Genomic DNA, 25650 nt, shown 5'->3' on the forward strand with positions numbered 1-25650 from the left:
CTGTTTCTCAGAATCTCTTTTAAGGAAGGGTGGGAGCAAGATTTCTAGGTGACTAATAATCTCTATGACTAAAACGCCAGACCAGACTTTTCAGATCCCAGGGTGTACCCAGGCACATGCAGACTCAATCTACTGGAATAAAATGGGTGGTGCTTTTCTCTCCAAACCATCTTTCATGAAGGTGGAAATCAGCATTCAATGACCAAATTCTAGGACAGGCTGTGAATTTATTGTTTTTGTAGTGCATCCAGTAAAAAGCAAAGGTTGCCTACAGGTAACATTCAGGTATTTTAGCTGCAAGAACCAAATGGGCAAGAACAAAATGTAATTGTTTGGATTTAAGTTAGATAGCTTTTGTTTGTTTTTTGGGAGACAGGGTCTCACTCTGTCACCTAGGCTGGAGTACAGTGGTATGATCACAGCTCACTGCAGCCTCCACCTCCCGAGCTCAGGTGATTCTCCCACCTCAGTTTCTTGAGTAGCTGAGACTTCAGGCACGCACCACCATGCCCAGCTAATTTTTTAATATTTTTTGTAGAGAAGGGGTTTTGCCATGTTGCCCTGGTTGGTCTTGAACTCCTGGGCTCAAGCGATCCTCCCACCTCCGCCTCCCAAAGTGCTAAGATTACAGGTAAGAGCCACTGTACCTGGCCAAGTTAGTTCTTAAAAACGAACTAGTTAGCAGTAAGATAAATTGACTGCATATAAAATGTAAATTTTTATACTTTTAAGGTATCCACTTATAAATAACATAAATCTTTTTGGTTTGTGTTTTCTGGTTTTTATTACATGCCTAATGTACTACTCAGTTTTTGAATTATGAACTTATTCTGAAATAGAATCATTTCATGTTGTGTCTTGAACCACACTGATTTTTTTTTTTTTTAATTCCAAGACCTTATTATGGCCAGTTTGGATTTGTTGCTGTTGGTTGGGTAGTTGGTTGCTTGCTGTATAATTGTGGAGGGAAAAAGTAGTGAAGTGTATTAGCCTGAAAGAGACTTGAGTTTTTAAGAAGGGATAACTTTGGAGACCTAAGACTAACTTCTGACTCAAACAGTGGGGCTAATTTCTAACTTCAAAATTTGAAGAACGCTTGATTTACTCATAAAGACTTTCTGGAGCGAGCATGTTAATGTGAGATTTAGCAAAATTTGATTTATTTATTGGGCCTTAGAGTCTTAGCTTAACATCCATTGAGCAGCTCCGGTGTGCCAAGTGCTGAGCGTCATTACAGTGATTAAGTTGCAGCCCCTGTCCCAAAGGAGCGAATGGAGAGACCCAGCATAGGAGCTCTGCCACGAGAGGGCTAGAGCAAGAACACACCGGCAGGGTGCCCGGGAGAGCAGGGGCTGGTGTCGGGAGCAGAAGGAACCAAGGAGGGCTGCGCCCTGGGCTACCCTGCTCACTCGGATGGGGTGGGGATGCGCTGTCCTTCCCGTTTATTTAGGAAGGAGGGGTCTTTCCCACTGAAGGAGAAATAACTTACCCAAGGTCACACAGCCTGGAAGTGGTGGAGCCAGAATCCAAACCCAGACTGTTGTGTTGTTTTGTTTTGGATCTTTTTTTAAAAATCATTTTAAAATAGGAATGTTGGCTGCTTGAAGAACATTTTGCTACAGGATTACAATAGTGGTATTTTCCCCAATGCCTTACCATTTATTTGGCTCGATAGCCTCTTTTTGTATAACAGTTTTGTACCTTGGGCTCATTTATTAATCATTTTACAAATATTTATTGATCCATACCACATGCCAGGCAGGGTTCTAATGTGGATATGAGCAGGGGCTATGGCCCAGCTTTCCCAGTTTACCATCCATCAGGGTGGGGACCAAGTAAGTAAGTAAGGAAAATGATCACCTGATTTGTTGTCACGATCGCTTTGACCATTATTGTCTACCAAGTAGTCTGGACTTTGCGATTAAAATGGTGAATTTGCACATCCTAATAAGTTTGAGTGTGAAAGGGACATATTTTTGAGAGTTAGTGTAAGCCCTTCTGTCTGTAGAAGGACAGTCACCTGGAACTTGATGGCTGTGAATGTAGCTTGGTGACATAAATCCTTACTCTCAGCTGTGTCCAGGAGAACTGTCTGCTGTGGTGGAAATGTTCTGTGCTGTCCTCTGCAGCAGCCCCTGGTCACCTGCGACTGCTGAGCACTTAACATATACAGCTGAGAAAGTGAATTTTTAACTGTAGTTATTGTAAATTTGAGTGGACACACCTGTCTTGTGGCTAGGATATTGGACAGCACAGTCCTAGACTGGAATTGTTCGACTTTTTTGGAAAAGGACCAGATTGTAAGTAGCTTTGGCTTTGTGGGTGAGAGCAGCCATAGACAGTAAATGAATAGGCATAACTGTGGTCCAATAAAGCTTTATTGACAAACAGGTGACAGGCTGGATTTGGCCCATGGACCATAGTTCACCAACTCTGTTCTAGACTGTTCTTTGACTTTCGGAATTGCCTGTTAAGGATAGGAAAGCATGTTTCCTGCAGGCCTTCAGTCTAGTGCCTCCTCCCTGTGCTGGGAAGCTGGGCCAGCCGTGATGCTGTGAGGCGTGGTGGGTGGGCCCGCTTCCCACCCTGCAGCGCATGCTCACTTCAGGAGCCAGGTTTAAGGCAGTGACAGCCAAGCCGGAAAGATGGTAATGGCCAGAGAGGAAGCACACAGTTTTGAGCCTTTTCCAGCTGGCCCTTATTCTGGGCTTCAAGAATGTTATTAACTGCTCTCATCTTGTTCTAGTCATTAGCAAACTTATCCGGTGGATGAGTCTGTCCTTGAAAGACTCAGGAGTAGCTCCAGCCTGGTGGGATGTTGGAGAACAAACCATTCTTTTGATGTAAACCCATTTTTTCTTGGGAAGTGGAGGTCTAATGGAAAAGTTTATTTTCTCACAAGTACTTCCTGAGTCACCAATTTGTTGAAGGTCTTCACCTTTCCAATAAAAATTCATTAAAAAACATGCAAGAAGCAAGCACAGAACTCAAACCCATGGCTTTCATTTCCTGCTGCGCTAAATCTGGTGACTTAACCTATATTAATAATAACAACAATAGCTATACATAATGCACATGGGTTGCTAAATTAGTAACACACCTGCATGGTGTGAAGTCAGTAAGTACTAGTGAGAATGGGTGCCCCCTGTTATCTTTATTCCCTAAAATTAGGAAGGAAAAATGTTTGAATGATGACTAAACAGTTCTTCAAATAATTAAACCAGTGATCCTCTGAACAGTGCCTCAGCTCAAGATTTTTACTTCACAAACATCTCTTTCCTATGTAACTGTAGCTCTCTGCAAAGTGACGTTATAGAACTACAGCCTTAACCTTACCCGTATCCTATCCTGCATCCAATCCTGTATCCTAGGTGTGAAGTTGTTTCTTTTGTATTCCTGGTGGTGTGGAAGGTAACCAAAGTAACAGATAACTCTCTGAGGAAACAGGGGTGGGTATGTTTGTGTAAAGTCTGTACACCTTTTTGTTCCTTAAACACACACATTTATGCTCATAAACACACTCTCATCCACCTCCCTCATCCATACGCTCTCAATCTCAGAGGCAAAAACAAAAGCTTACCATCCAGCTTGGGTCTAATGTCTGCTCAGGAGATTTTGCCTTGCAGCAAAAGCTATCTTCTAAAATTTTCTCATTAAAGTATGTTGTGTAGAGGAATGAAAGAAAAATAGAGGTAAGGTTATTAGTCAAGAATAGGGTGTGTGTTTTTAAACCCAGGAAAAGAATAGACAGAAACACAAAGACAAAGTGGTTTGGGATACATCCTAACTTTTGGTTCCACATGTCAAATAAAATTGCGAGGTGGTTCTTTTTGGATCCTACAGCGCTTTGCCAATTGTGACAAGCTGTTGTGAACACTCATGTACTTCTTCCTCACAGCACTCCTGCCTGGCAGGTGAGCAGGACAATCCTAGTATTTCTCCTCCCCAAGGTCACCCAGCCTAGAGGGCCCAGTCCAGGGCTGTTGGCAGCACCAAGTACGAGGTCCCGAAGCTGCTGCTGGTGGCTGTCCCAGAGGAGAAGCAGCGTGCGTTGAGTGCCTTCAGTGTGCTAGGTCACAGCTGAAACCCTGTACCTCTGTTCTCTCTCTGAATCTGCCCAACACTGTGAGGCATTATAATCCTCCCCCACTCACTACCGCCCCTGCCTTTTTTGTCCCCCCGGGAGAAAAAAGGGAGCCTCTTGCCCAGGGCCACAGAGAATGTAGTGAAACAAGATTTGAGCCTCAATCAGTCTGATAGCAAAGCTCATGTTCTTTGCTCTGCAGACATCAGAGTGTTGAGAGATGCTGGTGGAAGCTCCCACCTCATAGGTACTTTTTGATTTTTACTGTTTTCTGTACAGTGGTAATGTATTTGAGTGTCTGGAGTTCAAAACTCATTTCAGGGTTGAATAGGAGTTTGTTAAAGGTTTACATGCGTATGTTCTTGGTGTGCAGGGAGAAAGTTGATAATCTTACCTGCTGTCCCAGTTCACTTACCAAATCTGCCAGCTAGTAATTGTTGACTTATCTCCTCCACAAAATCAGGAGTATCCTGAGGACAGTCCTGTTGAACTTGTTCTCTGGTGACACTGAGCATTATTCCTAGAGTAGAGGCATCAGTTAGTGTCAGTGGATTAAAAATTAAAAGTTATCTCTGAGTGATCACTCAGGAAATAGCTATCTACTATATTTCTTTTTTGAGTTGGAGTCTCGCTTTGTCACCCAGGCTGGGGTGCCGTGGCGTGATCTCGGCTCACTGCAACCTCTGCCTCCCAGGTTCAAGTGATTCTCCTGCGTCAGCCTCCCGAGTAGCTGGTATTACAGGTGCACGCCACCACGCCCGGCTATTTTTTGTATTTTCAGTACAGACAGGGTTTCACCGTGATGGCCAGGCTGCTCTCGAACTCCTGACCTCAAGTGATCCGCCCGCCTTGGCCTCCCAAAGTGCTGGGATTATAGGCATGAGCCACCACACCCGGCCTGTCTGATGTATTTCTTAGCTAAATACCTCATCAGTGGAATGAGAAGCTCATGAGAAGCTGTACTAGACCTCTATACGCTGTAGTTAACGTATTTCAATGAAAAACATATAGGAGATGGCTTTTGCTGCAAGGCAAAAACCTGCTGAGCAGACGTTATACCCAAGTGCAGGAGTAAGACTACCAAAAAGATGACAGACTTTACACAAGGTGGCTGGTCGAAAGAGCGACACAGGTGCCCACTCCACTCTAGGCCTTGCTCAGGTGCTGTTTCCGCTCCCTGTCACACTGGAAATAGGACTGCCAAGTGGAGAACTTCGAAACGTGGTGTAAATCATTTCTCTCACTGACATCTTGGAAAGACACTGGCTAAAATGCATGGGGGAAACCAGTACTCCCACAGCAGGTAGAAGTCTGGCTTTATTTGAGGCCCTTGAATTACACATAAATCAAAAACTCTTCTAGTTTCAAAAAGAAAAAAGACTAAAGAGATATAACAGGTACAGTGAGTGAATCTAGATCAGATCCTTGTTCTAAAAAGTGTGAAATCAAACCTATTAGAGACATTTTGAAGGCAGCTGGAGAAAGTGAAGTGCAGAATGATGTTGGATGTGTGGAATTACTGCAAACTTTCTAGGTGTAAAAAGGTGTCCAAATTTTGTAAGGGACTTTTCTTATTCTTAGGGAATGCAGAATGAAGTATTAATAAGTGAAGGATCGTGATTTCTGCAACTTTAAATGGTAAAGAGAAAAGTGGGTAAAAAGCAAATATGTCAAAGCATGAACAGTTGTTGAATCTAGCTGAGGGGATATACAATATACAATTATTCATTGAAATTCTATGGAGATTTTAACTTTTTGTTTGAGAGAAATAAATATATATATTATATATATAATTATATATTATATATATAATATTATATATTTATATATATAATATTATATATATATATATATTTTTTTTTTGAGATGGAGTCTTGCTCTGTTGCCAGGCTGGAGTGCAGTGGAGCAATCTCAGCTCACTGCAGCCTCCGCCTCCTGGGTTCAAGCGATTCCACTGCCTCAGCCTCTCAAGTAGCTGGGACTACAGGCACCCACCGCCACACCCAGCTAATATTTTGTATTTTAATAGAGATAGGGTTTCACCATGTTGACCAGGATTGTCTCGATCTCCTGATCTCGTGTTCCACCCGCCTCGGCCTCCCAAAGTGCTGGGATTACAGGCATGAGCCACTGCCCCAGGATGAGAAATATATTTTTAAAAAATAGGCTGTTTCGCTCTCTTATCATTTCAATATTCTCTGGTGAAGGAAATATCTTTAAAAAGGTTCTGCTTTGGAAAAAATGTACAAAGAAAATGTAATAACTTAGCTACTGTTTCCTAAGCCATGAGCAGTGGCCTTTCATATTTGAGTCTTTGCCAGCCAGTGTTTGTCCTCTGGTTGTAACTCACAGTAGCTGCACAGACGGCCACACCATCTGACCAAACAGCATTTTTGGGGTGCATAACCGTTTTTGATGTTCATTGGCATTTTTATTGGTCTTTTGGAGTGTAACTGCCTTTAAGGCACACTAGAAGATAAGATAAAACCAAAGTTTCCTCCACACTTTAAGAGGCAGGGGGTTTGGTGGCTGAGGGTAGGACCTGGAGCCACACGCCAGGGTCAGATCACCCCCCATCCCCCACCCCGCCCACCCCAGGCAAGCTGAACTGTCTAGGGCGTGTGACTCACTCTCTGTTTCTAGAAATGGAACGTGAAATGGGAATAATAATACAACCTACCTCTTTGGGGTTTTTTGAAAGTTAAGTGAATGCACGTAAAGAGCTTAAAATGGCGCCTGGAGTGTCGTGAGACTCAGTGCTCATGGTGTCTGTGGTTGTCTCTTTCGTAGGTCACGTATGGTACTCTAGGGCCCCGCCACTTAGCCATAATCTGTTTTCTTTTTCTCCAGCTGTATTATCTGTATTTGTTCATCTCAAAGCTCATCTGTCTCTCTCTCTCTCTTTTACCCAGCCTTTTCATCTCTTGCAGTTTGCTTGGCATTTCACCATTTGGAAGAAATTAGTATCATCAGTACCCCTGGAGTTTGCACTATGCTCTGCTTATAGATTGTGTATAGTTACCTGCTAAGATGGTCCTAAGCACATGTCCACGGCCTCAGTTCAGAGTATACTTAATGCTCCCTATTCAGTCTTTCTGTTCCCGTGCTCCAGTCCGTGAAGTCTAGAGTAAAATAAGAAATTGGCATTTATATACATCTCCCCTCCTCATCTTTAACTCTTTTGAAGAAAAGAGTTTTAGTATCACATTCATAAGAAATTTCATCTTTAAAAGTTAGTATTACAGGCGCAGTGCCTCACACCTGTAATACCAGCACTTTGGGAGGCCAAGGTGGGCAGATCACCTGAGGTCAGGAGTTCAAGACCAGCCTGGCCAACATGGCGAAACCCCATCTCTACTAAAAATACAAAAATTAGCCAGCGTGGTGGCGAGTGCCTGTAATCCCAGCTACTCGGGAGGTTGAGGCAGGAGAATCACTTAAACCTGGAGACGGAGGTTGCAGTGAGCCGAGATCACGCCACTGCACACCAGCCTGGGCAGCAGAGTGAGACTCTGTCTCAAAAAAAAAAAAAAAAAAAAGTGAGCGATATCTGTGGTTAATCTCAAATAGGGTGGCTTTCCGTGTCATTTCCCTTTAGTTGTTTTTAAATGCAGATGTTGCTTTAATTAAATAATATTTGGAATAAGTGGAGTCCCAACTATAATCTTATATCTTATTGTTTTTAAATGTTGATATTTTGGTGTTTTCAGTAGAATTTGAGCTGTTAACAGTGATTAGGTTTTTTCAGTTTCTTTGTCATCGATGTATGTGACCTCGTTGTAATACACATGGATTTTTGTCTGCTGGTTGTGTTACTCATGAGCAATGTGTTCTAATTATGGTATTTTAACTTATAACTTAAGAAAACAGTAATGTTTCACTCTAGGGAACAAGTCCTGAAGAACCCTCAAGCCCTAAAGTACCACCTCCCCTTCTTCCTGAGTTGCTGGTTCTTATTCTTGGTGGGCTTCAAGGAAGAGGTGGGTGGTGAGGGTGTCTGTATATGTGTGTTTACATTTGTAGACAGTTTCTGTACATGTATAATTAGGAATGGGTTGCCGGTTTTGGTTTTTTTCCCAGCTTTGTGTAATTGGTCAGACTTCTCAAAGGGGGGTAGCATTTGATAATCGCTCTCTTGGAACTCTGAAGCCTTTGCATGGAGCAGTGTTCACCCTGGGCAGCCTGTGGCCCCTGGGGTCACAGAGCTGCTTTCCAGGGGGTTTGCAAGGCCGTCACTGCCTCATAAGATTACCAAGATCTAATTTACCTCTTTCGCTGTGTGGACGTTTGCCCTGGTGGTGCAAAGGCAATGGCGAGGAACGTGGCGCCTTTCTTTCATCAAGCAGGACAGCGGTGTTCAGCTAGCAGCACACCAGTCTGACCCAAGAATGTCCTTGATAAAGCATGAAGTTACTGGCTTTTTAAGTCTCAACTCTTTTGTATACCTTTTTAATTTTGTTTTTGTTTGGGTTTGTTTTTAGTTTTGTTTTTGTTTGGGTTTGTTTTTAGTTTTGTTTTTGTTTGGGTTTGTTTTTGTTTGGTTTTTTGGTTGCTCAGGCTGGAGTGCAATGGCGCAATCACAGCTCACTGCAGCCTCAACCTCCCCAGCTCAAGCATTCCTCCCACCTCAGCATCCTGTGTAGCTGGGACTACAGGCAAGCACCACCACACCCAGCGTGGTTTTTTGTTGTTGTTGTTTTGGTGGAGCTGGGGTCTCACTGGGTTGCTCAGGCTGGTCTCAAACTCCTGGGCTCAAATGATCCTCCTGCTTTGGCCTCCCAGAGTGCTGGGATTAGAGGCGTGAGCCACCGCACCCAGCCTCCTTTTTAATTTTGCGTGACGAAATGCAGAGTTCACATAAAGCCCTTCTAGCATGCTGGAGTGTGATGGCCATCTTGAAGAAAAGCGCCCATGTGATGTGTGAGTTATGAGCCAAAATAGCCACTTTTTCCAGGAACTTTAAATTATGGGAATAGTAATGTAAAATCATTTTTACTTGACAGAACAAAAAGCAGACAAACTGTGGATATTAAGACTTAAATATTTGGCTGATATTTTCTAGAAAATCTATGAAGTGAGCTTATCAATTCAGGGGAAAACAACTGCGACACTGTTTTTGGCCCATGATAAGATTTGAGCTTTCAAGAAAAATTTGAACTTTGGAGAACTTTTATCTGCCAGTGTAAATGTGGCAGCTCCCAGTGCCACAGACTCTTCTGCTGAGAGGGGTGGTGACATTAGCAAGTGGGGTTTCTTGATGTATACGGTGGAAGGTCACACACCACATGCAGCAGTGTGTTCTCAGTGACCAACGAACGATGCTACAAACAAGCGTGGGTGAAGAGCCACCAGAGTGTAAGACACACTGCCGGGTGTTCATGTAACTGACAGGTTCATCAACATGGTTTCAGATTCCTCATTGCAACTAATCTTTAAGGAACTATCACTTGTTGAATTTTAGCGTAGGCAAAGAAGAACATCGGCAATTTTTTGAGAAGCATTGAAACCTCCCTTTTCCCACCAGACATGTCTGTCTGAGCCTGGGGTGTTTCTTTACATATACTTGAACCAGAATAGCATATCACAGCAAGTTGAACACAGAAGCACGTCGGCAGATCCGCCTGTCTTCTGTTGAGTATTGAAGATACATGCAAAAATGTACAACAGGGCCGTTTTCTCGCTGGTTTCTTTTTGAAAATAAGGTTATTTTCATAAAATATTACTTAACATGAAGTGAACCTATTGCTAATTTAAATGAATAAGTAAATATTTTTAAAATTTTCAAGTATGGTCAGTATCAATGGATATAACCCCCATAATCAGAGCTCTTTAGGGTTATCCATACTTTCTAAGAATGTAAATAGGTCTTGACACCAAAAAAATGAAAAACACTTGGACTTGGAAATTTTTCTCGAATGGGCTGGATGTGACCCTGACCCTGTTTTTACCAAGCCTCCTTGGTTTTTTCCCTCTTTTCTCTAAAAAAAAAAAAAAAAAAAATTAAGTAGTCAGCAGAATCATCTAAACTGGTCTCTGGGACCATGAGAGCTGAGAGCATCCGGAGCCCACCTAACCCTGAGCCTTCCTCCTGCCTTGGTCAGTTTTCTTCTGTTTTTCAAATCTTTTTTTAAAAGCCATTTTCAAGCAATCAATTAATATGTGAATACAGCCCCATTTACATTTTTTCTTCATTGCAAATAAAACTGAAATTTTCCCTAACCTTATCCCCTGAGATTGGTCTACCATCCCCACATCTCAAAGTGACTGCTGCCTGGAGTTTGCTGTGTGTCATTCCAGACCATTTTCTCCCTGTGGGGTGTGTGTGTGTGTGTGTGTGTGTGTGTGTGTGTGTGTGTGTGTGTGTATTTATCCACATAAATAATATAAATATGTATTTATTCACAGAGTATATAGCATTTTTTGTTTCATTTCTTTAAAAAATTGACATGAGAGCAGTTTTAGTAACAAAAACCTTTTATACGTTTTTAGGATCTTGGTAGCGCCCTCGGTTCATAAGGCTCTGAGTTGGTGTTACGTCATATTATCCTGTATTGTACTGTGTATACATACGTTACGTAAATGCTTAATGTGGTCTCGCATGTTTTTCTGTGAATTTGGCTCAAACTTTCAGACTAGGCATCTAGGAGGCGGCGGCAAGTGGAAGGTGGAGCTGTCACAGACACTCAGCCCCCGCAGCCTGTGCATAGGTGCTCCAGGCTAATTTTACAGGTGTGATGACCGGGCCAGAGTGAAACCATGTTGTCTGATTTTAGAACAGAGGTCACTTATGCTTCACCAAGCTGCTGGAAATGTGGAATTTTGTTTCTCAATTCTTGGACCTGGTCCTGAGGAGATGTTTCCCTTTAGAGAACATCATTGATGCTTTTAAGAGTATTTTACTAGATGTTGAAAACGTTGAGGTCTTATTAATGTAGTGACCCCCACCACCACCCCCCCCGCCCCCCCCCCCACACACACACATCCCTTGCCAAATTATTACATCAAATCATACAGGAATCTGGCACTATCAGAGCCAGGGTTAAGGCCTAATAGTGTCACTAGTTACTGAGCTTCTTGATTAAGTCACCTTACTTTCCTGAATCTCCAAATAAGTCACATTAAAAATGCATCTGATTAAATTACTTATTTTAGAGGGAGTTGGAAGAATTCTGTGATTGGCGTTCCAATCTAATCCCCCAAAGAGAAAAACACAAACGAGAATGAACACATTTCTCCTTTTATATTATTCTTAGTTAAGAGAAATGCTCTGCCAGGAGAAAACTTAAATGACTATCCAATGGGTAGGGTTTTTTAAAAGAATCTAATCAATTCAGATACTTTTTCTTTTTACACAGTCACAAATGATGTTATGTTGATAAGTGTTTTTATGACTTACTCTTAAACAACATTTAAATTTAAGCCAAAGTTAAAGTTGTGATTTTGGGAAATTTTTTTACTTATTCTTCCTCTCTTCCCGACTTCCTTCCCTTAAGAACCCCATTCTTATTTTCTCATTTAAATCCTGGCTGAGGCTATCAGGTATTGAAACTGGCCTTTTGAAGACATGTAAACTTCTGGGGACTGACTTTTCTCATTCAAATAGTCTAATATCAGTGATATGAATTCTGCATTTTTTTACTTCTAAATCTTATGCATCATGTAAATGTTAACTTTCCAAATATTAATCTTGAATTTTCACATTTTTGTGTGAGTTGGAATTATTATCCAATTAAATGAACATAAATTATACTGCCTACATAGATTGGAAAAATATCTTTTGGTGGGCCGTGCGTGTATATGCACACATGTGTTTATGTAAAACCAAACATCAACTTACAAAAACCAGTTCAGTCTTATAGCCTTGTATAGTGTAACATATGGGCTGAGATATTTGCTTATTTGAGCCTTTTCACCCTTTATTTGTAAAAAGGAGGAGAGCCTTTAAGTGAAATGTAAACTAAACTTGGAACCCCTAAAACGATTTTGAACACTACTTGACGTTTAAATGTTTATTAAAAATAAAGCAAAGTTTAAGAAGCATGTTTGGTAAAGAGTTCTTTGGCAGGAAATGGGGACTTATCAGCCAAGCTAATAGCCTTAGCTATGGCATCCATAGTAACTAAGACACGCTGCCGATGTAAATATTTATGCCAGCAAGCAGTGCTGCAGAACCCCGGCCGAGCAGTTCAGAGCAGTGAAGTTAAAGCATCAGCCGCCAATGTTTGATTTCTTTTGTATTATCCGGTATTCCAAGCATTGCCGTCATTCATCTCTTCTAGGGTTTTTCAAAATAGTTTAGCCCTAAGAACAAGAATCCTAGAAGACCAGTTTACTCGGAGTAATTCGGTACCCTCTCCCCCACAGCATGATAGATACCCAAATGAGAATAGAGAGGCTGTTATTGTTTGTCATTAGCACCCTGGAACCTTTTTCATCTTCAAAGCTCCTCGCAAAAGGGTTCATTAACCGTCGCCCTCTTTCCTGTGAGGGAGTAAACAAGTATGATTAGTCCTACTTTGACAGTGGTGGAAACTGAAGCAGAGAGGTTCTCCAACTTGTCTGAGGTCCAAGAAGGAGCTGGTGACAGAGACCAGATACCGGACCAGCACTTGGGTTTTCTGACTCACGGTTCTGGGCTCACCCCTCTCTGAGCATGCACTGAGCCTGCTCTTGCAGGTTTCTTTATCACAGGGATCTATCTACACGGTACTTTCTGCTCTCAGCTTTTTACAGTGGTGTAGAGTGCAGTGCAGCTGAAACCAGGTTAGTTGATCTTATGGTGTCATCTAGAAAAACAAGAGATGCAGATTCTGGGTCACGAAGGTAAGGCTGTACTTTTAGGGTTTGTGGTTATGGATGAAATTAACTTATCTGAGCCTTATATTGTCTCACTAGGCACAGTGCCCACTTGTTCCGTGGCACAGCCCCAGAGCTCCTGTTGAAGAAACAGACTCCAGGACTGACTTTCCACTTGATTTTAGGAGCTCGCACATCCCGAGAGATTCATGTTCAAGCTGCATTTTAGACATAGCTGGCAAGAGTATTTTCGTGCTAAACGTAAACTTACTATTGGTAAAGATTCTTAATGAGTAATTCTTAGGATTTAGTACAAAATTAGATATATTCTTTTTATTCGTAATATAGCATGAAGTTCTTGCGGGGTAGGAGAGAGAGGTATTCATCTGAAAACTGGCTCTGTTTTAGTGTAGACATTTGTCTACAGGGAAACAGTAGGAAAGCATCAAGAAATATTTCTTGATGTGTACAATTGAGGTGATGTTTACAATGTAGTGAAAAAAACCTATGCACGCATGTTCCTGATTTTAATAAACCTCTGCAAAGATTTCCTTCCTCATTCTTTGCTTTTGATTCAGCGTATGTGCTGTTGCTAATTTAAGTGTTGGTAACCCTGTGTCCTTTGTTGTGCCAAACAAGGTTAAAATTAAGACGAAAAAATTTCTGAGTTCATTTCAAATGGAAGGACAACATGATACCTAACACAGAAGAGAACGAATTTAGTTTTGACTTTCTGCCCTATGTCCACCTAAAGCTGTATTTCACTCACTCACTAATATTTAGAAATCACCCACTTGGTGGTTGGCTCTGTGCTTAGTGCTAAGAACTGGTCGTGTTATAGGTGCTGTGGGTGCGTGTCTGTGCTGGCTTCAGGAGGAGGGAGCAGGCCCTGTGGGGCCCAGCAAGGCCTCCCAGGAGAAGCAATGTGTTAGCTGAAGTTTAATGAACTAATTGGTGGTCCTGGGATGCAGTTGGGAAGATGGGATGATTCAGCCTGCTGGGGTATGTGTTGGGGGTGGTTGTCGCACTGTGGTGAGAAAATTCCTGGAAAAGGGTGTATGTCAAAAGGGTGTAAGTAGCATCCCTTTATGACTGATGAAAGGAGAGCAGCAGAGAGCAGTTAAGTGGAAGGCAAGACGTAGCAGTGGCGTCTTGCGCCATCTTCGTCACTACACAAGGGGAAGTTGGGCTAAGAATAAATTTGTTTTGGTTCCAGGATGAAACTCAAGAGATACGGAAGAAACTGAAAGTGATACTTTTGGCAGACGGATAGGATAAGAGGGTTTTCACTGTGTGTGTGTGTGTGTGTGTGTGTGTGTGTGTGTGTGTGTGTGTGTATTGATGAATGTATTACTTATTAAAAAAATGTAAAGAAGGCATAGCATTAAAAGTGGGAGACATATACTGATAATGGAATCCGGGCATTGCTATCTTTCTGTGTCTTAGAAGTTCCTGCTATGATTTTAGCCACTTAACTGGCTAGAACAGTTTTGAAAGGCCAAGATCATGGGTTTAAGATTTGAGACTTGGCCAAAAGGTAGCTTTCCTAGTCCTTATCGTAGAGTGCACGCTCCCAGCTTTTGCCCAGCCTATTTGGGGTGCACACGCTCATCGGTGAGGGCAACAGAACACAGCATGCAGGCGGAACTGTGCAGGTTAGTCACCACTCCACCTCCTAGCCAGGGTGTCACTCCAATTCCATCATTCGGGTTTCACTGAACTTTCATGTTGGCATTTCATTTAGTTGAATGAACCAGTTTTGTTGTATTTCAGATATTCTCACTGTGTAGTTAGCCTGTTCAGTTTTTGTAGGTGAATGGTAAAGCTGTCAAAACCAGATCTGCTGAAAACCAAAATGTTCAATGTTATCTTCAGCAGAGGGGATTATCAGAAACTTCTGGGGCAGGAAGGGAAATTTAAGAAGGAAGTTGGGGAAGGTAGGACCTCATGGCTTTGGTTTTTCTGGTAGTCCAAGAGAGGAGGCCTCTAGAGAATTGAGGGGGAACAATAAGTGACAAGCATGAAGAATGAAGAGGGAACTGACCAAGGATCAGTGAGAATAGGAGGTGGCCCAGAGGGCGTGGTCAGATGTGGCTATCACAGCTGTCACAGCAAAGTCTTTATGTACTCCGAGAACCAAGCCTTTATCATATATATGTTTTGCAGATATTTTTCTCATACTGTGGGTTGTCTTTTTCACTGTCCTGATGGTATCATTTGCAGCACACGTTTTTAATTTAGAGGGAGACCAGTTTATCTTGTTTTCTGTCTCCTATGCTTATGGTGTCATAGCTATGAAACCATTGTTGAATCCAGACTTACTCTTACACATTCTTCTAAGAGTTTTTTAATATGAGTTCTCTTACATTTTGGTCTTTGTTCCATTTCATGTTAGTTTTTATATAGGGTGTGAGGTAAGGGTCCAACTTCCTTTATTTGCATGTGAATATCCAGTTTTCCCAGAACCGTTTGTTGAAAAAACAATTATTTCCCCCATTGAATGGATTTGGCACACTTGTTGAAAATCAATGGACCATAAATAAGCAGGTTTATTTCTGGATTCTCTATTCCATTGGTCTGTATGTCTGTCCTTATGTCTGTACCACACTGTCTTGATTTCCGTAGCTCTGTTGTAAGCTTTAAAATCAGGAAGTGTGAACTCTCCTACTTTGTTCTTTTTTTCAAAATTGTTTTGGTATTTTGGGTCCCTTTTGGTATATTGGGTCCATTTTATTCAATGGTGTAATGATATGTGTGTTTCCATATGAATTTTAGGATCAGCTTAGCAATGTTCCTTGTCTCTTTCTTCTAATTCTGTAGCCTTTCCTGGGTTAGAATCAGTTAGACTAGGACTAGGACAGTGCTCCCTGGAATCTGCCCAGTAGCTGCTCTGACTGTGAGCAGAGAACCTGTGGGCATCTGGGCACTTAGTCTGAAATGGTCCATAAAGAACCCCTAAAATGTTTAAGTTTCTGAAATCCCTGGTTGTATTGTAAAAAGCTATTTGAATTTAGTATTCTGTTTCATGATTATTATACTTAAGTGTAAAAATGTTTAACTTTTTTTTTTTTTTTTTTTTTTTTTGAGACAGAGTCTTGCTCTGTCGCCCAGGCTGGAGTGCAGTGGAGTGATCTCGGCTCACTGCAGCCTCTGCCTCCCAGGTTCAAGCGATTCTTGTGTCTCAGCCTCCCGAGTATCTAGGATTACAGGTGTGTGCCACCACACCCTGCTAATTTTTGTATTTTTAGTAGACACAGCGTTCCACCATCTTGGCCAGGTTGGTCTCAAACTCCTGACCTGAAGTGATCTGCCCGCCTTGACCTCCCAAAGTGCTGGGATTACAGGCTTGAGCCACTACACCCAGCCTTGTTTAACATTTTTCAACTGCATGGAAAACTGATATTCTAGGATGTATATTGTGTTTATCATTTATCCTGTGGCTTTATGCACTCTCCAGAATGCATACCCCAGCATAAAAGGCCAAGTTAGGGAGAAACCTGCCTGCTGGAGTTCTTAGATTTATAAATCTTGTTTCCTTAACTGTCTGCCCTCTGACCTCTCCAGACCACAGCCAGCAGAGGAGAACTAAAGGGCAGAGACAACACTGATCTCCTGCCATCTGCACTGGGCAAGATGGCCTCACCTGACTCAGAGCTGTTGCTTTCTCTCGCGAAGCTTCTATCATTTCCTGCTGATGCTTAAAATAGATTTGGATCTTGTCGATTTTGGTCGTCAAAAAGATTGAACTTTTACAGGATGAAATCCATTATTTTCCTAAATTATCTCGTTTTGGGAAATCAGTTCTCGGCCATAAGTGCAGGCTCAGGTGTGCTAAGGAGGGCACCCCAGACACCTGTGCTGCTCTTTGACAGGACTTACCTGTCAAAGGCGAAAATAAGGGTGATGTCATGTGAGTTTTCCATTAAGCTAAATTTATTCCATGTACAGGACTATCTTTTATTCTGAAATTGTCTTCTTGTTCCCTATAACCTCATATTGGAAGTGAGATACTGTCTTTTTGGGTATTAAAATGTCTTTTTTGTAGGATCGTTTTTTTAACTGATCTTATTTGTATGTTAGGATGATAGCCCAGTGTCAGTCCTCAGGATTCTTTATGAAATGTTCCTAGTCTGTGAAATTCTAACTCTACAATTTCAGTTTAGACCACAAATCCCAGATTTTTACCTTGTTTACATTTGTAGTTACCACATAATATTGCAAATGATTTATGTAACCTGAAAGCCCATTTTTTTATTCTTTTCATATAAAATGTCCAGAATAGGCAAATCCATAGAGACAGAAAGCAGATTAGAGGTTGCCAGGGGCTGGGGGGAGGGAGGAAGGGGGAGTAATTACTTACAGGGATGGGGAGTTCTTTTAGGATCATGAAAAAGGTTTGAAACTCGACAGAGGGCTGATTGCACAACATCGTAAATGCACTAAATGCCCCTGAAGTGGACTTGAAGTGGTTCATTGTATGTTACATGAATTTTCCATTTTTTTGAAAAGCCCATTTTATTCAGTGATATAATGATATATAAGAAGACTGGAAGGTGTAGGGGGAGTGTTGTATTCAGAGGATATACATCAAGGCAAGGATACTCTGTATGCTTGTACACACACACAAATACATATACACAAAGAACATACCTATTATTAATTTCTGTTTCTAAGTATGATCATTAGAAGCTGATTAGGTAAATAAACTTTCTGCTTTGGGACAAACAGAAAGACTTAATTAACACTTAACTGAAATTCACAGATACTCTTTTTTTTTTTAGACAGTGTCTCATTCTGCCTCCCGGAAGGCTGGAGTACAGTGACACGATCTCGGCTCACTGCAACCTCCGCCTCCTGGGTTCAAGCAATTCTCTTACCTCAGCCTCCCGAGCAGCTGAGACTACAGGCGTGTGCTACCATGCCTGGTTAATTTTTTGTATTTTTAATAGAGACGGGGTTTCACTATGCTGGCCAGGCTGTTCTCAAATTCCTGGCCTCAAGTGATCCACCGGCCTCGGCTTCTCAAAGTGCTGAGAGTACAGGCACGAGCCACCGTGCCCAGCCTCAAAAGATATTCTTTTTCTTACCTCAGAAACTATGTTTTCCAACTTTTCACAGTGGAAAGTTGAAGTCGTGAAAATATCCTCAGGATAAATCTGAATCGTGTTTCTTTTATTGCTGAGTCCGGTTGGCGTGTTCCTGGTATTTAGTGGAACTCTGGTCAACACAGGCTGAAGTTAGTGGGGTTCTCTCTGTGGGGTTCTAACCTTGAAATAGGAGCATGGGGCTTGCCTTCCCCTTCTCCATTCCTCCAAGAAAGAGAAAGGAAAGGAAGAGAAAAGAAAAAGCACCCTGTATTATGTTTAAGTTTGTAAGAATCCTTACTATGAGTTCTGAGTACAACATCTTTTTAACTCTTTTCTCTCCCTCTCCTGCTTCCTTCTTCAATCTCCAGCTACCGTTCATTTCCTGATTTCATTTATAGGTCTTACCAGGCAAGAAGGCCAAGCAGAAGGAACCTACATCAGGGAAGTGCTGGGCTAGGGGCCCCACCTGGACTTGGGGTTCTGGACAGCCTGAACACAGGTTTCTTAGTTTCCTGAAGTAATTGAGCTTGTTGCCTTAACTTCAGTTAAAACACTGATCATGCTTTACTTTTAACTGAGCATCGAGACTTCTTGTAATATTCCATAAGGCTGGATATTTTTTTGAGGAAGACGATTTTTCCTCTTAACCTTGCCTCTGTGTTTGTGTGTGTGTTTGGTCAGTGTTTAGACAGTTTTCCATGCATGGACCTTGATTACAGCGGGAGCAGGCAACATGAGGTGCCCCCAATCAGACATCCAGCTCCACATGGTGGCCTTCCTGCCCCCAGCTCATCCTTACGCAGTGCCTTCAAATTGAGTGTCTTCAAAGGTGCTGCTTAGTCTCACTTTGGTTGTTCTGTCGCTGTCGTATTTTTCTTTTTTCGCAGTATTGAAATGTTACTCCTAGGGACCGAACACTGGTTTTAGTGTCCATAGTGGCAAAAAAAAATTTTTTTTTAAACTTGTTTCTATTTGGTCCTCTGTGACCCAAGTTGTTGCTTAGCTTTCTTGCCTAGTAAGAGCCAGAAATGAGATTAGGACATGAATGGTATTTTCTGAACCCTCAGAGTGTGTACAATACCATTTTGTAAAGAAAAGCATCTATATTCAAGGTAGATCTAAATAATTCCTAGAAATGCCAAATTGTTCTCCCATTCATTTTTCAAGACAAATATGTTCTAATCCATAGGAGAGTGAGAATTTCCAAGTTCATTAATTCGGGTTCCTGTTACCAACTCATGTTTTACAGCCCGTATGAAGTTTTATTTCACTGAAACCTTTGATTATCACAAGTAGAACTTGGGAACTCTACACTGCTGTCTCCAGACAAGACACAGAGTTTCACTTACATTAACAAAGGATGATCCATTCAGAACTGTAAACAAATGCTACATTGTGCCCTTGGTGGTTGTGACCCGATTCAGTCCTGCTTTGAGGCTGAGGACAGCCAAGTGTTGGCCCAAATCAGCATAAATCAGAGCAACAGAAAATTCACCCGAGGTGGGGCCCCGGATTGGACGTGCTTTGGACAGCAGGTCCACAGCCTGCACCTGAATGAATCCTGAGGCGGGCTTCTGACTCTGCTCTAAACACTCATCCTGAAGTGTATCTGGATCATTTTAAGTACCACTCTAGCAGTGGTACTTAGTTACAATTAATATAAACATGTCATTCCATTAAAAGAAACCTGCAGCTTCTGTTAAGTTGGGTCAAATATAAGATACTGGGGTTTAAAGATGTAAATAGAAAATTCAGTTTCATCCAGCAAGGAATACAGAGAAGCAGCAATAGAGTCTGCCAGCCCTCAGGGAGCTTGCAGTCTAAGAGAACACAAATATGTATAATTTAAAGTAAAATGGAAGTGTCGCTAGGGGGGTGAGAGGATGCAAAGATTGCCTTCAGTTAGAGTGATAAGTAAGTTACCGTCACGGCAGCATTTGCAGGTATTGGGGCTTTATTGTAAGTTTCTTCATTCAGCAAATACTTCCGAGCACTTTTGTGTCTGATCCTGTTACAGCTGGTGGAAAATTATAGACTAACAACCCATGTGCAAATGACAACATCGTGTGGCATGTGCAGGGCTGGCAGCTACATGGGGACATTAACAGAGCCCAGCAGAAGGGCACCTCACTCCACACCTGGGGAGAAAAGAGGTGTGCTGAGTTTTGTTTATTTTTTTATTTGCACTTGTTTTACCATAAATGAAATATGACCCTTCTTAATATGTTATCTGTGATATGTTGGCATGGATATCTTAATGTATAAAACATGCTTATATTTATATATGACATTATGTTTATTTTTGGCTACATCCAGAAAAGAATTTGATAAGGCTTAAACTATTAAAACATGTGCAACAGGCTATTAAAGGAAACAAAATAACTAGAAACCAGTTAGGAGGACCAGTTCAGCTTTTGAATGGAGCTATTCAACAGTTTCAGAAATTTTTTTTACGCTACTAATGGGCCAGTGGGCATAGCATCTTTTTAAGCTTCCTTCCAGTTTGTGGTACTAAAACCATTGCAGATGCATAAAGGAAGATGCTTATCATCCTGAGTTGTAAGATGGGACACAACTCCTTATCATAGTACATTCCTTAAATAAGTACAAGAATTACAGTTGACCCTTGAACGTCACAAGTTTGAACTGCACAGTTCCACTTATATGTGGATTTTTTTCAACCAAATGCAGATTGCAAATGCACAAGATTCGAGACCTATGTATACAGAGGGCCAACTTTCCATACGCACGGGTTCTGCGGGCCGACTGTGGGACTTGAATATGCGTGGATTTGGGTAAGCGTGCTGGTCCTAGAAGCAATCCCCAACATGGACCACTGTAGTCTGTTACTTACATTGGCTTTAAAGTTGAGTTTAACTTGTCCAAAGACATTCTTATTTAAGCAGCAATATTATGATACAGCTTTGAAGGCAAAACTTAAAAAAGAACCCATGGATAGCCTTGGAACCATGGACAGATTCTAACCCTGAGCTTCTAAATAGTATTGCATTTGTAGAACCAAAGACTAGCAGGGGATCAGCAAAGGCTGAGAGCAAGCGGTCTGTATGTCCTCATAATGAAAAGGAGCAGAACAGAACAACAGAGGTAAAGTGATTTTCTTGCTCCTCATTCAGGTAATCATTGGAGATTTGTTCAGCAATAATAGTCAACATAGAAATCTACAGTGTAGGCCAAATAGAGGATTTCTTGTTATCTTCTTTCTTTGTACTGTGGGATAGATAGCCCAGGATTCCTCCAAGTGTGGCAAGTGCACACCACTGCTAACGGCAGTTATTTTAAGTGATTCAGAGTTGAGTATTATTTTACTTTAATAATTATATATTGATGAATGTGAAAATATATAATTAGCACATCAAATCCATGGTTTCTTGGGTTATTATTGCTTAGGACAGGGCTTAGTAAAAAGTGTATCCATTTAAAGCAAAATACCAAGTAAATAAGAGCCTGACTGTACACAGATTTGTGACGATCTTGAAGGTGTTCATGCAGGACTGAAGTACGGGAAACCCCAGGGTGGGCGACTCTGGGTTCCACCTGGGGAATCTGTTCCGAAGACACCTTCCCATCTCTTTCTTGGGTTACAAGCAGTGGAGACACACTTGGGCTTGCATAGATGAAGACAAGTGTTTTTAAGGCACAGTCACAGAGGGACTCCACACAGAGGAGCAGGGTGGAGCTGGACTGTGGAGCCAGAAGGGTCCAGACTCCAGCAGCGTGAGTGACCCCTCTGTGTCCTCATCCACCCCGCCACTCCCAGTCTTTGCGTGTCATGCCCCTTCTTCCCCGCGCTTTACCATGTAATTTCTCTGCATGCTCTCCTGCATTTACTCAGTAACATAATACAGTTAGCAGTTGTGGGACCTCCAGCAAGTATTGAACTGTTGAGTGGCTGTTCTTCATTTGGAAAATGGGAGTGGTAACAGTTTCTCTCTCACAGGACAGTTGTGGATAGTCAGAGAGGTTGCGGTGTGAACACTAGGCACAGCATCTGAAACGTACTGGAATCAATCATGTCCACACTGGCAGTGATTAGATCTGCCTGATTCTTCCCATGTTCCGTCTAGTGAGAAGTCATCGGTAGCTTCAGTTTTCAGGAGGAAAACTTTGACTTGGTCAAAACTTTGTCCTTGATCAAGTTGTTTACTCTCACGCCAAGCCACCCTGGAGTGTGGTCCAGGAAAAACATGGGCGCCTAGGTCCGCCCCTCGGCCAGCCGTGGCCAGAGGCCACTGGTGCTGCTGTTCACATGGCCGGTGTCAGGGTTTTAATTCGAGGTGGAGCTTCCCAGCCATTCTGGTAATGAGGAGTCTTGCCTGATATGTCTTGGCCAGCTCTGATTGGTCAAATGTTTGAAGAAGATAGTGTTACCAAAGATTCCTAGACTCTCCAAGTTTGGCAGAAGTTGTTAGAGGATCACACAGTTACTAAAATGATTGGCTTAATTATATGGTTTGATCATTCTTCAGAAACCACCACTTTGGGTAAACCGTTGTTCTTAATTTTCCCTTCATTTTTTGCTCTCATTGTCTGGCCCCAAAGACACACCCCCTTGCGATTTTGTAAAGGATGCATTTCATTGAGAGGACACAGTATGAGGGAGCAGCACATGGACCTAAACTTGAGTTCCACCACCCCCAGCCAGATGAATTGCTGAGTCAGTTCACTGTTCCAAAACTGTTTTCTCAAGGCATTATGGTAACAGGCCATGTGAAATTCCCTAACATGACTAGGGGTTTTCACTTCCCAGCTTTATTCAGTCAAAGGGTTTTTTTGGCATTTTTTGTTTTTAAGACGGAGTCTCGCTCTGTCACCCAGGCTGGAGTGCAGTGGCGCGATCTCAGCTCACTGCAACCTCTGCCTCCAGGGTTCAAGTGATTCTCCTGCCACAGCCTCCCATGTAGCTGGGACTACAGGCACCCGCCACCTGCCACCACGCTCGGCTAATTTTTATATTTTTGTAGAGATGGGGTTTCACCGTGTTGGCCAGGCTGGTCTCAAAACTCCTGACCTCAAGTGATCCACCTGCCTCACCCTCCCAAAGTGCTGGGATTACAAGCGTCAGCCACCACACCCGGCCTGAATCAAAGTTTTGACATTGTCTCTTCCTCTGGGTGGCAAATGTGATCCATTCAAGACTGATTATATCCCATGTGAAGAGTCACCCTGAGAATTTGAGCAGGGTGTGCTGTGTGGTTACTTGGACTCCAGACCCTTGTCTGCAGAACTGGTGGGACCTTGACCTGGTCCGGTTCTCCTGTCTGCACATGCAGGCCATGGAGGTGCTGAGGTTGCAGCAGTGACGGCAGCACTGAGGGTCAGCTTCAGGGGGACCCTCTTCAAGCCAAAGAAAAAGTCTTCTCAAAAAATGGAACTAAAGATGGTCCCTTGATGTGGCGTCTCAGTACGGCTGCTGAGGTATCTCACAAGGCCACCAGCAAGTTAATCTAAGGAGGCATTTTCCTCTTGTGATGAGGCAGCTGTTCCAGCAGAAATGGCTCAAGGAGAAATTCTCCTCCCAGATTCAGTGTCTGGTGGGTGAAACTTCACTGGTGCGTTGCCAGCCCTGGCCTCCAAATCTCTTTAAATTATGAGGTCATAGAATGCATGCTTAAAGCCCCAGGCCTGTCAAGTTGCTTGGGGACATTCATACTGAGGATTTATTAAGATAATAATTTGGTTATCAGGAGTCTGGATGGGGATGAGAGGAGGGGATCTTTATTACATGCTGGGAAAATCAGAAATCAACTCTCTAATTGACTACCTCTACTCTTTCCTCTCCCAAGATGACTTTGCCAAAAAGCTGTGAGAAAAAGTCCTCAAATCTCAGAGATTGACTTGGTACTTGATTATATCCAGCTTGCTGGTGGGCCTGTGGCCACAGAGCCTCAGAGGAAGGTTAGAAGGTCTGGCCAGACTTTAGCTTTGCTCCACTTACTTGGTAGGGTCAAGCCTACTTGCCAGTGGCTTGGAGAAGTGTTTTGTTTTGTTTTGTTTACTTTTTAGGAGTGTATTCAAAGCACGTTCACAGTAAGGAAAAAAAAAATGCAGCCTGTGTCTTCAGGGACTGGGAGTCTCTGATTCCAGCACAGCCGACTGTCCAGCAACCCCAGAATTGGTAGGCTGGACACTGGGCTGCTCCTCATGGTGGTGGGAGCATGGGCTGCTCAGCTGGGGCCATCCAAGGAAGCAAAGATGTGGTGCTGTCCTGTGGCTGGGGGAGCAGAATGAATTGGGATAAGGGAAGCCCAGGGCAGGGTGTTGGCACAGAGCTGGGAGGTGCATTACACCGAGGAACTGACGTGGCCTAAACTCCACAGTGACTTCCACCTGGGATCACAGTTTACAGTCAGCTGAGTGCTCAAGAGAACTCAGTAGAGGGGAATGTTGATGATTCAGGTATTTGGTTGGTGATCATGTTATCAAGTCAGACTTGCAGTTAAGGTAGTGTCCCAGACGTTTGTTCAGAGGGCTCCTTCCCACTTGTCATCTGTAATGCCGGCTAATGGGAAACCTGGCCCATGTCAAATTTGTATTAGGAACCATTGATTTCAATTCACAGGCTTTTTCCATTGAGGAATTTAAAGGTCTTAGAAGTAATATTCTTGTTAAGGCATCTGAGGTCTCCCGGGGGACAGACACAGTCTTCATCTTGAGCAGGAACGGTGAGACCACTCTTCTCCCTGTAAGGGACCAATAGCATGTGTGGGACCACCCCGCCTGCACAGCCGTCCCCTCACGGGGTGCCTCTTGCCCTTGCAGATCACCAGGTGCTCCGAGCTGCCCTGCCTGGGCTCAGGCATCAGCACGGTCCCATCTGAGCGTCGCCTTAACCTCTCTGTAGACCTCTGTCCTTGTCTATCTAATGGGGATGATGGTAGCCCCTCTGTGTGTTCTTACTAGGATTAGTGGGCTGGGAAAAGTTACAGTAATATATTACCAGCATGTAGAAAATACCCAATAATGATGAACTATTAGTATTCCTTAAAAGAATTAAAAGTGAAAATAGTAGGAAACACTAGTAAGATAAAATACAATGGGAAATTAAATTTTTTTAATTACTTAAGGAAATTCCTCAATCCACAAGCAACAATAAATAAGAAACTTAGATTTCCTAGCAGCTGAAAGGTTTTTTTTTTGCAGTTGAGGCTGTGAAGCTGGGCAGGGTTTCAGCTGAGCTGAGGTTGGAAGTCCCTGACCTTCAGCTGTGGCCGCCTACGGAGCAGCAGGGAGAGCAAACCCATGGAGAACCCCGCGGCCCCCAAATCATGGACGGAGCTGCCAGCCTTCTCCCCTGCCCTTCTTCCTCTACCCCCGACCTGCCAGCCTTCTCCCCTGCCCTTCTGCCTCTACTCCCGACCTGCCAACCTTAGCCTAAAATCAGAGCTGCTAGAATCACACACACTGTCGTAACTGGTTTTGTATTATAAATGAGTCATTCTGTTATTTTGGAAACTTACGTCTCATGCCAGGATCTGCAGATAGTTCTTTTTCAAAATATTGTTTAGACAAAATAAATTTCTTTAAATATAATATCTCTACTTTAAATGCCTGGGGTGTTGCATGCATTTTTCTAGGCTAGCAAAGCTTAAAGATTATTTCTATAATTTCAGTTACATTTACCTTTATAGATGCGTTACTCTAAGTAACAAATTAAACAAACAT

At 42.6% G+C, this 25650-nt stretch overlaps 1 protein-coding gene across 19 annotated transcripts in view; it reads left to right on the plus strand.

Moving 5' to 3' along the window:
* The window catches only part of PPP2R5C (protein phosphatase 2 regulatory subunit B'gamma), a 166558-nt gene that overhangs the window by 50032 nt on the left and 90876 nt on the right, over positions 1–25650 (plus strand). For 2 of the 19 annotated variants that reach the window (XM_034938170.3, XM_014347713.5), the window contains exon 2: positions 20659–20762. The exons of the other annotated variants lie outside the window; for them this stretch is intronic. The gene's annotated coding sequence lies outside the window, so the exon portion shown is untranslated. The remainder of the gene's footprint in view (positions 1–20658; positions 20763–25650) is intronic. 19 annotated transcript variants of the gene reach the window in all.

The sequence above is a fragment of the Pan paniscus genome, chromosome 15 (genome assembly GCF_029289425.2).
Source record: "Pan paniscus chromosome 15, NHGRI_mPanPan1-v2.0_pri, whole genome shotgun sequence".
Classification (NCBI taxonomy): Eukaryota; Metazoa; Chordata; class Mammalia; order Primates; family Hominidae; genus Pan; species Pan paniscus.